This window comes from Papio anubis, chromosome 8 (assembly GCF_008728515.1).
Source record: "Papio anubis isolate 15944 chromosome 8, Panubis1.0, whole genome shotgun sequence".
Taxonomy (NCBI): Eukaryota; Metazoa; Chordata; class Mammalia; order Primates; family Cercopithecidae; genus Papio; species Papio anubis.
In genome coordinates, this window is record NC_044983.1 from 39,331,474 (window position 1) to 39,345,613 (window position 14,140).

Here is a 14,140-nt window from a genome sequence, read left to right on the forward strand (position 1 = left end):
CTCTTCAGTGTCCTGGATCCAAGGTCAGCAAATCTATGGCCTATGGGTGGGTTTCCTTCTTTGTAAGTAAAGTTTTATTGGAACACAGCCATGCTCCTTCCTTTATATGTCCTCTATGCCTGCTTCTGTGCTGCAGCAGCAATACTGAGTAACTGCAGTAAACACTATGCAGCCTGCAAAGCCTAAAATATCTACGATCTGGCTCTTTAAGAAAGAGTTTGCAAACCCCATCCTAGATCTATAAATACTGCCATTCTCAGGATCCGCCTTTCTACGTCCTGTCTGTCTACACTCACTCCCTAGGCGATCTCACAGATACCATGAAACTCTGATCACTCCCGGGGTTCTCTAGCTTAGAGCTCATCTCTGAACTCCAGACCAAAACACAACTGTCTAGTGGGCATTTCACTGGAGCTCCAACAACCCCCAAAACAAACCCACTTCCTCCCTCTCTACTCCTCACAATTTCTAATTTGCTCCTTCTACAGTCTTTCCCACCATCGCAAGCCAAAAGGCTTGGAATCATCCTTGAACCCTCTAGTCTCTCAAACCCCACCTTCAACCCATCAGCAAATCCTGCCAGTTCTCCCTTCAAAATATATCCAGGATCTGCCCTCTCCCTCCCCGCTGTTACCACCCGGCCCGAGACCGTTCCCTTCTTGCCAGGACCGGAGCCTCCTAGGGCGCCTCTGCCTCCACACGGCCCCACTCCACTGTACTATGAACACAGCGACCACAGTAACTCATTTATTCATGTTTTACAATTTTTATTTATTCATGTATTTATTTTAAGACAGAGTCTTGCTCTGTCACCGAAGCTGGAGGGCAAAGGCATGGTCATAGCTCACTGCAGCCTCGAACTCCTGGCCTCAAGTGATCCTCCTGATCAATTGTTTTAAATCATGGACGATGTTACTCATCAGCTCCAAACTCCCAGTGGTTCCAGGAAGCACACCCTGTCCTCACTGCTATTCCTGGCACCCTAAGTGTCTCCAGCTTCAGGGACTTCTTGGGCTGGACTGCTGGTGCCCCAAATATCCACAGGGACCATCCCTCGCTGCCTTCAGGTCTCTGCCTAAGTGGCATGTACAAGTGAGACCCTCTCACTCCGTTCCCCCTGCGGGGCTTCGTGTTTCTCCCTTGCACTCACTGGCCCTTCCACAGGTTTGCTTGTTTGCCGTCTGTCTCCCCAACTTGGATCTAAACTCTGAGAGGCTGGGAACTGTTTTGTCCATTGCTGAATCCTCTAAGCTTAGAAGTGTACTATCAATTCCCAACATTCTGAGCAATGAATAAAAGAACACATAACATGTCAAAAGCTCATGTCTCTTATTTAAGGAAACTGAAGGATGGGAAAGAGAAGCACATTGTTTGCCTCATGGAGAAATCAAAGAACAGAGCCATGGCTCCGAGCTCACACAGCCCCAGAGCCAGGGTATCCCTTGCTAAAGAGACTGAAGCCAACCAGTCCCCAACGACAAAGGGGACAGATCAGGGAATGCCCTGCTGGCATCCTTCTTCAGGCCCCTGGGGATCAGGAGGGGCAAATGCAGAAGCGGCTTCTCTGGAGGCAGACAGAGTAATGCCCCAAATGCCTCCTTCCCTCGCTCTTCCAGGCCTCCAGAGTCACGCAGCTTGTAGTCCTGGCTGCAGCCCAGGAGGGGTGAGTGGACAGCGCAGCACAGCAGACGGTGCACAGGCTTGGAGTCGGCCACTCAGAAGCAGTGTCACCTTGGTGAGTCTTGGTTTTCTCATTTGTAAAATCAGGGTGATGACCAAATCCTTAACATCTGAAAACAGTGTGCAGCCTTAGGCTCCTTTTCTTTCTTTCTGGTTTATGTCTTATCACACCTGAAGAGTCTACCTCTAACTTTAAAAGAGATTATGCACAGGCTTGTTGCTGTACCGTGAGCTGCTCCCGAATTTCTGCACATCCCGCCTGGGTTCTCCAACAACTCCTCACTCTGCTCCCTTTTTTTTTCTTTTTATTTTTCTTGTTGTCTCATAACTTCTCCTTTCTCTTCCCATATTCCAAAAATCCTCCTATCCTAACCGTGCTACATGAATAGTAACTGCTTGAACATTTGTGGTTGGAATGACTGATTTAAAAAGCCGGTTTGGGCCAGGTGTGGTGGCTCATGCCTGTAATCCCAACACTTTGGGAGGCCGAGGCGGGTGGATCACCTAAGGTTGGGAATTCAAGACCAGCCTGGCCAACATGGTGAAACCCCATCTCTACTAAAAATACAAAAATTAGCCAGGTATGGTGGTGGGCACCTGTAATCCCAGCTACTCGGGAGGCTGAGACAGGAGAAACTCTTGAACCCAGGAAGCAGAGGTTGCAGTGAGCTGAGATTGTACCACTGCACTCCAGCCTGAGCGACAGAGCGAGACTTCATCTGGAAAAAAAAAAAAAAAAAAAAAAGCATATTTTCTGATTTGTAAAATAAAGATTTGGTATAGGAAATTTGGAAAATACAAAAAAGTTTAAAGAAATCAAAAGTCATGTGTTTCCCAAAGCACGGTAAGAACTGGCAGGAAAGCAACCCTCCCAATCTTCCCTTCTCTTCCTGCAACCCCGCAGAGCAACTGCATTCTCAACAGGACCAAAACCCAGAGAGACAGCAGAGGGGGAACAACAGGTATGAGACCCCTCAACCCACTTCCCCTGCCTCTCAGCTCCCCTACCCTTCGGTCCTCTCACAGTCGTGTTATCGCAGGTGTAATTAACAGGAGAGACTTCTGAGATGGAGCCTGGAATGCTGGGCCACCTCTTGCCATTGTCCCCTCCCATCCCCTGGTGGAGCCAATCTGCCCCTGAGCAGCCACAGACAGTTCACACCAGGTCTCAGCTCCAGATCTCCACTTGCCCCCAGCACACCCCTCCTGCCTTCCATGAGGCCCGCATCCTCCAAAGCTCAGGGCTTGGGACTCTCTGGCTCCATGAGTCCTGTGAGTCCATGTTCACCCTCACCACCATCCACTTTTCTCAGCGCCTACACTCTACCTCAACTGAATATGCCCATGGACCCAAAGTTATCTCTTACTCTTAACTCCATCAGCATTGGCCAGGGCCGAACAGAGTGCTATTCCACACCCCGCCTTCTCCAGAAACATCAGGTAGACCAGCAGGAAGCCCTTCTCGATGACAGGTAGGGCTGTATTTGCCGGCAGAAAATCGAGCTCATTCCATGCCTGGCTACTATGCCTGCTGCCCTTACAAACTAAGGAGAGTGGCTTTGCCTTTCCAAGTATCGATTTCCCTCTCTGCAAACTGGGGATGCCAGCACCTTCCCCACCCACCTCTGAGGCTTGTGAATACAAAATACCGCACAATGAGTTATTATTAAAATAAACAGAGCAGCAAACAGCCACGCAGCCTACACTACTCTTTGTCCTGCCCTACCTTCAGGCAAGCCTGTCCACTTTTCCCAATTAGCCTGTGAACGGTCCAAGGGCGTGCCCATCAGAGCCATCACCTGCCCTGCTTAGGGAAGGCTCCCTGGAGCCCCCAGGTGGCCCTGGCACACATCACAGAGCCAGCCAGCTATGACTTTCACCCTGTGGAGACTGCCTCAGGCTGCCCGGAGTTTATGCAACAAAGGAAACCACAGCAGGGAGCAAACACATTCTGGAAAAGCATTAACAAATGCGACACTCCATCAGGAGGAGACCCAGGAGGCCACTTCGGGGAGCCCGCAGCACCCGAAGTCCCTGCTGTAAGTGGGATAGATGCCACGCATGCATTTGGTCTTAATTAATAAGTGGATTAAGCCAAAGGCATGGCTTCTGGGAAGGAAGGACGAAAGGAAGGAAGGGTGGCTTCACGCCTTCTTGCAGAAATCTACCACCCTCTTCTAGAACACACGGAACCCCCAGAGTAGCCCACTCTGGAAAGAGCATGGTGTGAGGCAGCAAAGTTTTTTTTTTCATAACTAACAAAACCACTCACTGGCTTTGTGACCCTGACTAAGACAGTCTCTTGATCGGAGCCTCAACTTCTCTGCTTGTGAAATGAGCAGTTATATGTGATGCATCCCTTGAAATGCTAAGACAGGCCTGACCACTGCAGGTGACAGGTCCTGGGGGTGGGAATGCAGCGAAGAGGAAGGAACAAGGATGTTCCCTGCACAGGGATCTTGCACCCTCCGCACCTGGCTGCAGCAGATGTCCAGCCCTTACTGACAAAGCAGGCGGCACTTGCCGGATTTCCCGTGAGCGTTTATCTTCTCCCACCAAATGGACTCAGGATGCAGGCATTTCGCATGTTAGTGAACAGCGTCACACCCAGCTTTGCTACATGGATAGTCACTGCTTGAACATTTGTCGTTGGAATGATTGATTTAGAAAGTATGCCCTCTAATTTGTAAAATAACATGTTTACTGGAGGAAATTTGGAAAGTACAAAAAAGTTTAAAAAATCAAAAGTCTTATGTTTCCCAAAATGCAGTGATAACCACTATGAAGATTTTGATAATATAATATTCTGTTCTAGTTTTCAGGACTACATACACCTTTTGTTTTAACTGCAATTATAGTCTATTTACTTTTAAGTCTTTACTTACTTAATATATATTATTAGCATTTTCCCATATTCTTATGTATTATTCAATGTAATTTTAATAGTTTTCTTGATTTCCATTTTATGGAGGAGCCATATTGTATTTAATTAATGCCTTCATGCAATGTTTTGTTGTAATGAATAATGCTGAAAGGAATATTCTTAATTAGAACTATTTTGCACATCTCTAACTATTTCCTAGGATAAATTCCTAGAAAAGGAATTGCTTACTGGTTCAAAGGGTATATTTTTTTAAGACACATCTCCTATGTTTCCAAATTATCTCATTTCACATATCCGCCAGCTAAGTCTAAAAATGTCTATTTCCCAACAACACTGGATATGATATTATCATTTTTAAATTCTGCTAATCTGTTAAATGGATAATGATACCTTGTATTAATTTCACATTTTTGTTATTAGTTAGGAGAGACATTTTTACATATTTTTCTGGCCACTTATTTCTTTTGTTATGCGAACTGTCTATTCCCATTCTTTGCTCACTTCTCTATCAGGGAAAGGCTGATTTTTAAAAACACTTTTCAAAAAAGAGAATGAATCCACAAACGCCCTGAATGACCCCATTCCCCACGTCTCACAACCACCTCCATTGAGGCATTAATTCAAATGTCCAGTGTAGATCCTTCTCCTATAGTTTAAATCCATTTCCACCCATCCCATCTTCAGTGGGAACACTGCTCTCTCTTTCATTTAACACCATGACCTTTCTTTGTCACCTGTCAGCTTTTCCTCCAGGGGATGAATAATTCCTCTTCATTTTTCCCTGATCTAGTGTAACTTATGAAGTCAAGTATCTGCGTCGATGCTGCCCTCCTCCCCCTCCCCATTGCCACTGTCTTCCTGCGGACCCTCGCCATTTCTCACCTGGACAGCAGCAAATTACTTCTGAACTGGCCTCTCTGGCCCAAGTGTGACCCCCTCCCCTTTGTGCCCCTCTCAAACCTCACGTGAACACTTCATTGCGCAGCTGGTAAGGACACATGGTTCCTAGATGCACATGTGAGTATGGCCACTTCCTGCCTGGTGTATCCCTTGGGTTCTTCCCATGGTCCATGTGGGCTGCTGTGCCCTCAGCAGATGGGCACTGCCGTCCCTGGGTTTCCTTGCCCTTAAAACATGCCTCGTATGAGCAGATTCAGCAACATCTACATCTCACCGACACATTGTGCACCTTCCCAGGCTTGAGCCTGTCTCACATCCTGGGCTCCCTGCCTGGCCCACCCAGCCCCTGGCATTCCCTGGGCCCTCTGCCCCGAGACTTCTCCAAGCCTTGTCTCAGCCAATCTCTGGAAGGGCACCCTGCCCTGCTGCCTGAGGGGCTGATGGTCTTGTTGGGCCAGTTCTTGAAGGAGAAGAACTCCCCCTTCCTTCTGGTAGATACACCTGACTAGATCCCAGTAAACCCATGTGGGGCACAAAGGCCCAGGGCATGCCTTTGATGTAGCACAAGTGATGCCCTGGAATCCCAGCGCATTGGGAGCTAAGGTGGAAGGGTCGTGCCTCCCCACAGGACATCTGAGGCTGCCGTACCCCGCACTTGTCACTCATTGCACTGCCTAGCTCAGCATTAACTGGGGTGCTTTATTCTTTCTTCTCAGGGCTACACACAGGATAGTTTTATTTTGTGGCCCTCAGTTCACCAATTTATCTCGCTTCCTATATGGCTCAAACCAACACAAAGAAAAGCCTTCCACAGCTGGCCACAGCCTCATTCTCAAAACTGTGAGACTCCCTGACTTCACTGACAGCCCGCCTTTGGGTCTGGAGCTAGGCCACCATGTATGTGGCAGTGTACACTCTCCACTGGGCCACCCCTCCACCATCCCCGAACGCCCTCACATGGTATGTTTCATCCTGTTCCGTAAGGTAACAAGTCATGTGTCTTACCCATGGTGTTCCCATGGTATGGGCCCATCTTGTTTCATTTATCCAATGAGAAGTTTGCAGAGATAATCTAAAGTCTCTCTTCCCTTCATAAGATTCAGATTAAGTATCTCATTCCTCCCGTGTCTCTCTACTCATCCTCTTCTGGTCTACCCATCCCCTCCTCTCAGCTCTGGTTTCTAGAACACATTCCCACCACCCTGGCCTCAGAGCCACACTCAGGAGCCCCCACAGGGATGGGTCAGCAGCCCCTCCCAACCACTCAACCAGAACTAAAGAGTCATCGGCATAAATAGGGAAGGTAGAGTGGAGTGCATGGTGTTAGTAACAGGCACTCAATAAATATTGCTTAACCACAGGTGTCCCTGTCTTTGCCATTTGGTTACAGAGAAATTAAGAGCCTAGAGAGAGCAAATGGTCTATTCAATTTGGAAACGAGAAGAAAATGAGCTACAAAGCAAATAACACTGACTTGGGAGATGGAGGACCTGGATTCTGGTCCTCCCTCTGCTATCGGCCACTGTGTGACAACGCCAAGGCCTGCTACCTCTCTGGGCATCATCTTCCACATCTGGAAGTGAAAGATTAGACTTGATGAAAGATCCCCACACAGTCGACAGAATCTGCCAGTCCAGGTGGCAGCTGGTGCAGGGCAAGGGAGAGGTCTCCAGGCTCAGGGTAGCAGCCCAGGCAAGCTATACTCCTTTTTCCTTCATCCCAGGGACTCTGGTTTTCAGCCACTTCAGTAGCCCCAGAGAGAAGGTGAGGTTTTGGAGAAATAGGTAAGGGTTCTCATCAGCAGAGGGCACAGATGCCTGGATTCGATGGCCCTTGTCTTTCCCTCCTCACAGATCCGTGGCTCCTCCTCCAGCTAAAACCCCTGGCTTATCCATTTCCTAAAGACCATCACAGAGGCTCAACAACCTTCCCTTTTTAGCACTCTTGCTGATGGAAAATTCTTCCTCATACCTAATCTAAGTCCATCTGCTGCAATTTCTGTCTATTTTCTCTAGTTCAATCCTTGCTGGAGATGGAGAACAGCTGGTCGCCATCCTCCATATAACATCCCCTCCTAAACCAAAATCAGTTATTACATCAGCTCTCATCCTGTGTTTCTTCTGGTACAACAACCACTGTTCCCTCTGAGCTGCCCTCATGGATTCCAGCTCTGAAAGCACCGCTGATCACCATGGCCCACACGGGAGGATGCTCTGCAAGCTCCAAGAGCTTCCAGAGCTGTAGCATCTGCAGTGGGATGTAGGGCTCTGTGGCAAAATCGAGAGAGAAAGTTGGAGCGGAAAGGAGCCTGTGAGGACGTGGTCCTGACCTCTGGCTCTATGCCTAAGGGGATTGAAAGTCAGAAAGGGCACATAAGCACGTGCCCAAGTTCAAATCTGAGGGTTCTAGCTCAAGTGCCAGAGTCCAGATAGTAACATCACAAAGTCCTGAGACACATGTTTTCAGCATGGGTCAGAGCAGGACCAGGCAGAGCTAAAAAGTGAAGACCACCATTCCTCACTCTGCTCCCCATCCAAACTCTGTCTACGCAATCCCACTAGCAGGTGCCTGGAATTCGACTGCACACATCTTTTGTTTTCTTTCCAGCTTTTTAATTTTAGGTCCAGGGGTACATGTGCAGGTTTGTTATAATGGATAAATTACATGTCGCGGGGGTTTGGTGTACAGGTAGATTATTTCGTCACCCAGGTAATAAGCATGGTACCTGATAGGCAGGTTTTTGATTCTCACCCTTGTCGCGCCCTCCACCCTCAAGTAGGCCCCTATTTTTCCCCTCTTCATGTCCAAGTGCTTAGCTCCCACTTATAAATGAGAACATGCACACATCTTTGATTTCCTTTAAGAACTTAAATACCTCTGTAAGTGGCAACACTATTAACTGTTCACACCTTAGTATGAATGAGTAGATTTGATCCTTTCCAACTATTAATAGATTTAGGGGTGAAAACAAAGAACAAAGAAACTGAGAGCACAGCAGACAAATTTCCCTGCATGCTAATGTTTCCAAGGTCAGCTCTGTGCATGGGGCTGCAGCAGGCACAGGCCTCTGCACAGTGGCGCAGTGAGGGCTTGCGCCTGGTGGGACTCCCTGGGTGTCAGACAGGACTGTGCTTCAAAGCATCTGCCCTGTCCACCTCACACAGGTCAGCTGCACCACTCCAGGTGCTCTGGCGAGGTCTGCATCGAACTGAACTTGGGGAAAGGATTACCTCATTGCTCCCCCAGGACAGGCTCCCATCACATCCCACAGTTCCTATTGTCCCCTAGTTAACTCTTTCAGGAGTGAGGTGCACAAGGCATCTACAATTAGATCTCCACCCTGGGGACCCCTGAAATGACAGGAAGGAAGAAACAAAAAGTAACCAGGAAAGAGAGGTACCCCTGCGTATCAGATTAAGATTACCTAGATACCTGCTTCAGCGTGAAATATCTCCCAAGGGGGGAAGGGAGGAAGAGGCACGAGCATGAGAAAGAGAGTGAGACAGATGAACAATTTACTCATAATTTGGGCTATGAAAATTTCCTAAATGAAAGATGAAGAGGGAAAATAACAGAGTGTGGTTAATACATTTCAAGGTCTAGGTTTCAAAACAGCCTTCACCCCACCTTTAATAGATGGAAATAGTGTGCTCCAACCTCTTCAACTTTCTGAGATGTTCCTGAGTGTTTCAAATCTCCAGAAATACCTTCCCCTAGGACAGTCAGGGAATTCACACATCCACAGAAAAAAACAAGACATTGCAAAAGCGTTTACCAAAACAAACACAATAGACGTGCTTATTAGATTTCCCCAAAGCCACAAAATTAAATGTTAAAGTAGAAGGCAAAAAGGCTCTTCTCTGATAAAAATTTTAATATGTTTTCAGTCTTATTTCAGGGGACAATTGTCTTTAACAGAAAAATCAGCACAAAATGACAAGATCAAAGTAGGTTGGCAAAAAGATTACTTACGGATATGTTTAGGATGAAAAGGGATAACAGAAGGATGACAGGGATGGAGGGACAGAAGAATAAAGAGAGGACTTTTATTTGCCAGGTAACTCACGCAGGGCTTGGAAAAGCAGAAAGACACAACCCCTTCCCACCATAGTTGGTTAAAAGAGAGAGAGAGATCCAATTTGGCCAATTGGGAAGAGGAGAAAACGCTGGGTCTGTGGATGGTGCTTATCCAGGGTCCTGGCCAAAGCCATCATGTTTGATGAAATGACAAGTAACACATTTAATCTCCTGAGCATCCATCGGTCTTTGCACACACAAACAGGCACGCAGCTTCACAAGGAGTTAATTAGCCTAACACCAGCAATTCGATTCTCCAAACTGGATCGCAGCAGAGGCGCTGGATCCTGGGTTTCACACCTCACCCCATCCAAGGTGAAGCTGTGATGAGGGTGTTTTGCACTTCGTCAATTATTTTTCAGCTCCTAGGATCCTTTTTTTGGTCTAAAGTTGTTATTTTAATGATCTCTGTTCCGAATGGGGAAATACAAGAAAGAGGAATGAGGAGGAGGCAGAGGGAAGGAAAGCAAGCGCTCCAGTGTGTCCCACTTGTACTTTCCAAGGCCCCCTCCACCCCCTCCCCCAACACTGCCTCTTCTCTCTATGCATGAGTCACCCTTCAGGAACTGTTTCAAATGCCTTACTTCTAATGTTTCCTATCACGATAGAAATCCAACAGACTGGCATCAATTAAAGGGAACCCCCAGTTTTGCTATCCTCAAACTCAAAAGCATTTTCTGGTTTCCTTACCGCCTTCATGAAAGCCAAGGTGCTCTCATGCAAGATCCCCCATGTGCTGGCGGCTGCCCCTCCTGGGCTCCCTGGGGGTCATGTGCCCCGGAGAGGCCACAGAGGACGACGTCCATGGCTAACCATGCCCACCGGCTGGGAAAAGTTCAGCTTCCACTCCAGGTCCCCCAAACACAAAGGGATTATAATTGGCAGGGCTGCAAATTTGTTTTGTTTACTGTCAGATAGGATGTACAGAAGAGAACGCTGATGGTATTTTGACCCCCATCTCCCCCCCAAAAAATAGGCAGGCATTTTTTTTTACCATTGTAAATAGAGCTTCAATAATCACAGTTCCCACCCAAAATAGCTGCCTACAGGAGGTGGAGGAGAATCTGTTGTGGTGGTTAAAGAAAATAAGAATTAAAAAGTGAAAGGGATTTGTGGAGCTGGAGAATCAAGACTATCATCTGCATCTCCGCGGAAGGGTGCCCTGAGGAAGAGGTATCACTGGAGAATCCCTCCCCAAACATGCATTTCTTGTCGGGACTGGGAATCGAAATCCCCAGCTGCAGGTTTAACGGGAATCGGTGAGAAGAAAATCATCTGAACTCTCCAACACCCCTGGGACTTGGAAGATCTCCCCCAGACTATCAGCTTTAGAGTATCGCGCAGGTAGGCAGCGTACCTGGTGAAGTGCGGTGGGCACACAAGCAGAAGCTGCCTTCGCAGAAGAGGAAGGAAGTTCAAGACCAAGCACATTGCCTGCTTCCCCATGGGTCACTGTTTCCTAGTGGCTCACCTCCCTAACATCTCCCTTTGGCAGAAGGGAGGCAGAGGGAGAAAGGAGTTTCCCAAGGGTCTCAGAGCAAGAGAGTCCCTTGAGGTCTCATGATTTAGAACGCTCAAGGGTGCTTCTGGGCTGAACCAGCTGCCTGCCAGGGTGAGCTGTTTTACTTGAAGAGCAGTTAGCAGAAGCAGTGTGGATGGTGACTTCAGCATCACCTCTGCCACAAATGCACCTGTGCACCAAAACTACCTGCGCACCTACAGGGAGCCAGCCCCTCCACCAGCCTCCACCTCCCAGAGCTGCGGGGATGCTCCGGGCCAGGCACCCGTTCTGGGGACAAGGGAGTAAGCTTCAAACAGTACCAAACCGAACTCTCTAACCCGTTTTTTTGTTTGTTCTTTCTTTTTTTTTTTTTTTTTTTTTAGGACACCCCAAGCCTCGAAAGTCTTCCAGAGTTTTCAGGAGCTAATTGATTATGTGATTTCTTTTCCTCTGAGAATTGTTTTGATGGTGTGTCACCAAGTTGTCACGTAGGTGCCCACCAGGTCAAACAGAATAGCCCACCCCCACCCCGCCCCCCACCCTGGGGAATGTCTCCTTCCACCAAATAAAATGAACTGAGACAGGGCAGGAGGCAGGAAGGAAGCAGAAGTTTGAGGAAGGACTCCAGCTGAAGGTCACAATAGTTTGAGGAAGGCAGATCAAGGTAATACGAAGCGGAGAGACCCTATAGTGGAAAACACAAACAACCAATCACGTTTCTCGGAACCAGCCTACCCATGATGGGTGCACCAGGAAGCAGCACATCCTGGGATCCAACTTCTTTCACCCAGCACACCCGAATCTCCACCCCAGCCCTGCAGACACCCTAGCCCGATACCAGACCTAATTAGACAGACCTGAGCGCAGCTAATTAGAAGTAGTAAACAAGCCTATTTCTTGCCAGCGCAGAAGTTTCCCAAATTGTCCGCTTGTTTTCCTCCCAACAGAAGACAGTGATTTCCCACCTTTGTCACATTTCCTACCAGAAACTTTTCTTTCTGCAATCCCTCCACCTAGGCTAAACTGCAAAGCCACTGGCAATGGAGACGCAGGCGCTGCACCCCCGGGACATAGGCAGAGGTACCTTTTCCGCGAAGCAGAGGGGCCGGTGCCCAGAGGCCAGCTGCCCTGCCGAGCAGTGGAGCGAAGCTGTGGGCTGGAGCACGCTGAGGATTACGCGTTCCTGTCTCTGCGACCAGACCTTTCGGCAGCTCAGCTCGGACCAACTGTGCTAGCGATGCACTTAGCAATTATCTGCTGGCGCCGACGCCCCGCCCTCTGCTCTTGCGATTGGCTCTCCAGTCCCGGGCAGGACTGCATTGGTTTCAGCCGACCTCACTCATTGCTTTGGCTCCTACTATTATCTAAGCCATCAAAGGAAATAATTCCATGTTTCATTGACAACCTGTAAGGCTCTCCTCCAGCCCAATGTGGGGGCAGGACCCGGGAGGCCAGTGGAGAGAGGGGAGGCGAGTGGGAAAAGGTGGGGGAGCGGGGTGGGGGAAGGAGGTGGAGGGGAGAGGAAAAGAACAAGAAGGTGTGGGGGGTAGGAGGGTAGGAGGGAGAGAGAGAGAGAGAGAGAGATGGAGCTATCAAGCAATCAGATTCTTGCTCTAGCATTTTAACTTCCACAAAACAGAGCCCATAGCAACAATTTTCTGGCTTTCTTTTTCCCCCTAACTGGTAAATGTTGCTGAGGGCAGACAGAATAATAACTATGGGGTGTCTGCCGGCATGAGACAGACTCTAGAAAGCCGAGCAAGGTTGAAGGTTGAAGGAATGGAGTAATGCTTTTCACAGGGCCACCCTGGAGGGCATGTGAAGGTCATGGCAGATTGTTTGGAGAGCATGGTAGGTGCATACCTGGAGTTTATCTATTAGTACTTTATCTCACAGTCTCCCTCATCTCCCAACCTGCGGAGACAATTTTCCTTTGCACCCTATCCAAAGAGTCTCAGAAGAGCTTTTCTTAAAGTCTCTAAAACTCTGGAGTTTCTCACTGTTCTCACTGAGAGGTCCAGAGAGCCAAGCATTCTAGAGCTAAGGATTCCGCTGGGCCCCTCACTCTGGTTTATTCTGACACGGCTTAAATTAATCGCTTAGACTTTCATCGACAGCCTAAGCACAGGAAGAGAGAACATACCCATCAAAGGGTGGGAACAGCTTAAACACCTTTCCTTGTTCACCAAGGAATCATAAAGTCTCACCCCAGTTAAAATGGCTTTTATCCAAAAGACAGGCAATAACAAATGCTGGCAAGGATGTGAAGAAAAAGGAATGAACCCTCCTACATTGTTGGTGAGAATGTGAATTAATGCCACCACTATGGAGAACAGCATGGGGGTTTCTCAGAAAACTAAATATAGAGCTATCACATGATCCAGCAATCTCATTGCTAGGTATATACCCCCCAAAAAGAAATCGGTATCTTGAAGAGATACCTGCACTCCCATGTTTATTGCAGCACTATTCACAACAGCCAACATCTGGAAGCAATGCAAGTGTCCATCAACAGACAAATTAGATGAAGAAAAGGTGATACATATGCACAATGGAGTACTATTCATCCATAAAAAAGAATGAGATCCTGCCATTTACAACAACGTGGATGGAACTGGAGGACATTCTGTTAAATGAAGTAAAACAGGCATGGAAAGACAAACTTCACATGTTTGCATTCATTTGTGAGAGCTAAAAATTAAAACAATTGAACTCATGGACATAGAGAATAGAATGATGGTTACCAGAGGCCAGGAAAGGGCAGTGGGGAGGGGAGGAATGGTTACTAGGTACAAAAATAGAGTTAGAGAGAATGAATAGGATCTAGTATTTGATAGCACAACAGGTTTATCACAGTCAGCAAAACATATTATACATTTTTAAATAACTGAGAGTACAATTGGATTGTTTGTAACAAAAGGAAATGCTAAATGCTTGAGGTGCCAGATACCCCATTTACCCTAATGTGATTATTACACATTGCATGCCTGTATCAAAATATCTCATGTACCCCATAAACATATACACCCACTATGTACCCATGAAAATTAAAAATTAAAAACATTTTAAAAAGAAATCATAAAGCACAAATTTTGACC

General features: G+C 47.6%; 1 protein-coding gene across 2 annotated transcripts in view; it reads right to left on the reverse strand.

Moving 5' to 3' along the window:
* ZMAT4 (zinc finger matrin-type 4) overlaps positions 1-12,387 on the reverse strand; it is a 372,597-nt gene extending 360,210 nt beyond the window's left edge. Inside the window, exon 1 of one of the 2 annotated variants that reach the window (XM_031669498.1) lies at positions 12,127-12,387. The gene's annotated coding sequence lies outside the window, so the exon portion shown is untranslated. The remainder of the gene's footprint in view (positions 1-12,126) is intronic. The other variant, XM_017961971.3, reaches the window with a different exon arrangement.
* Between the last annotated feature and the right edge of the window lie 1,753 nt (positions 12,388-14,140).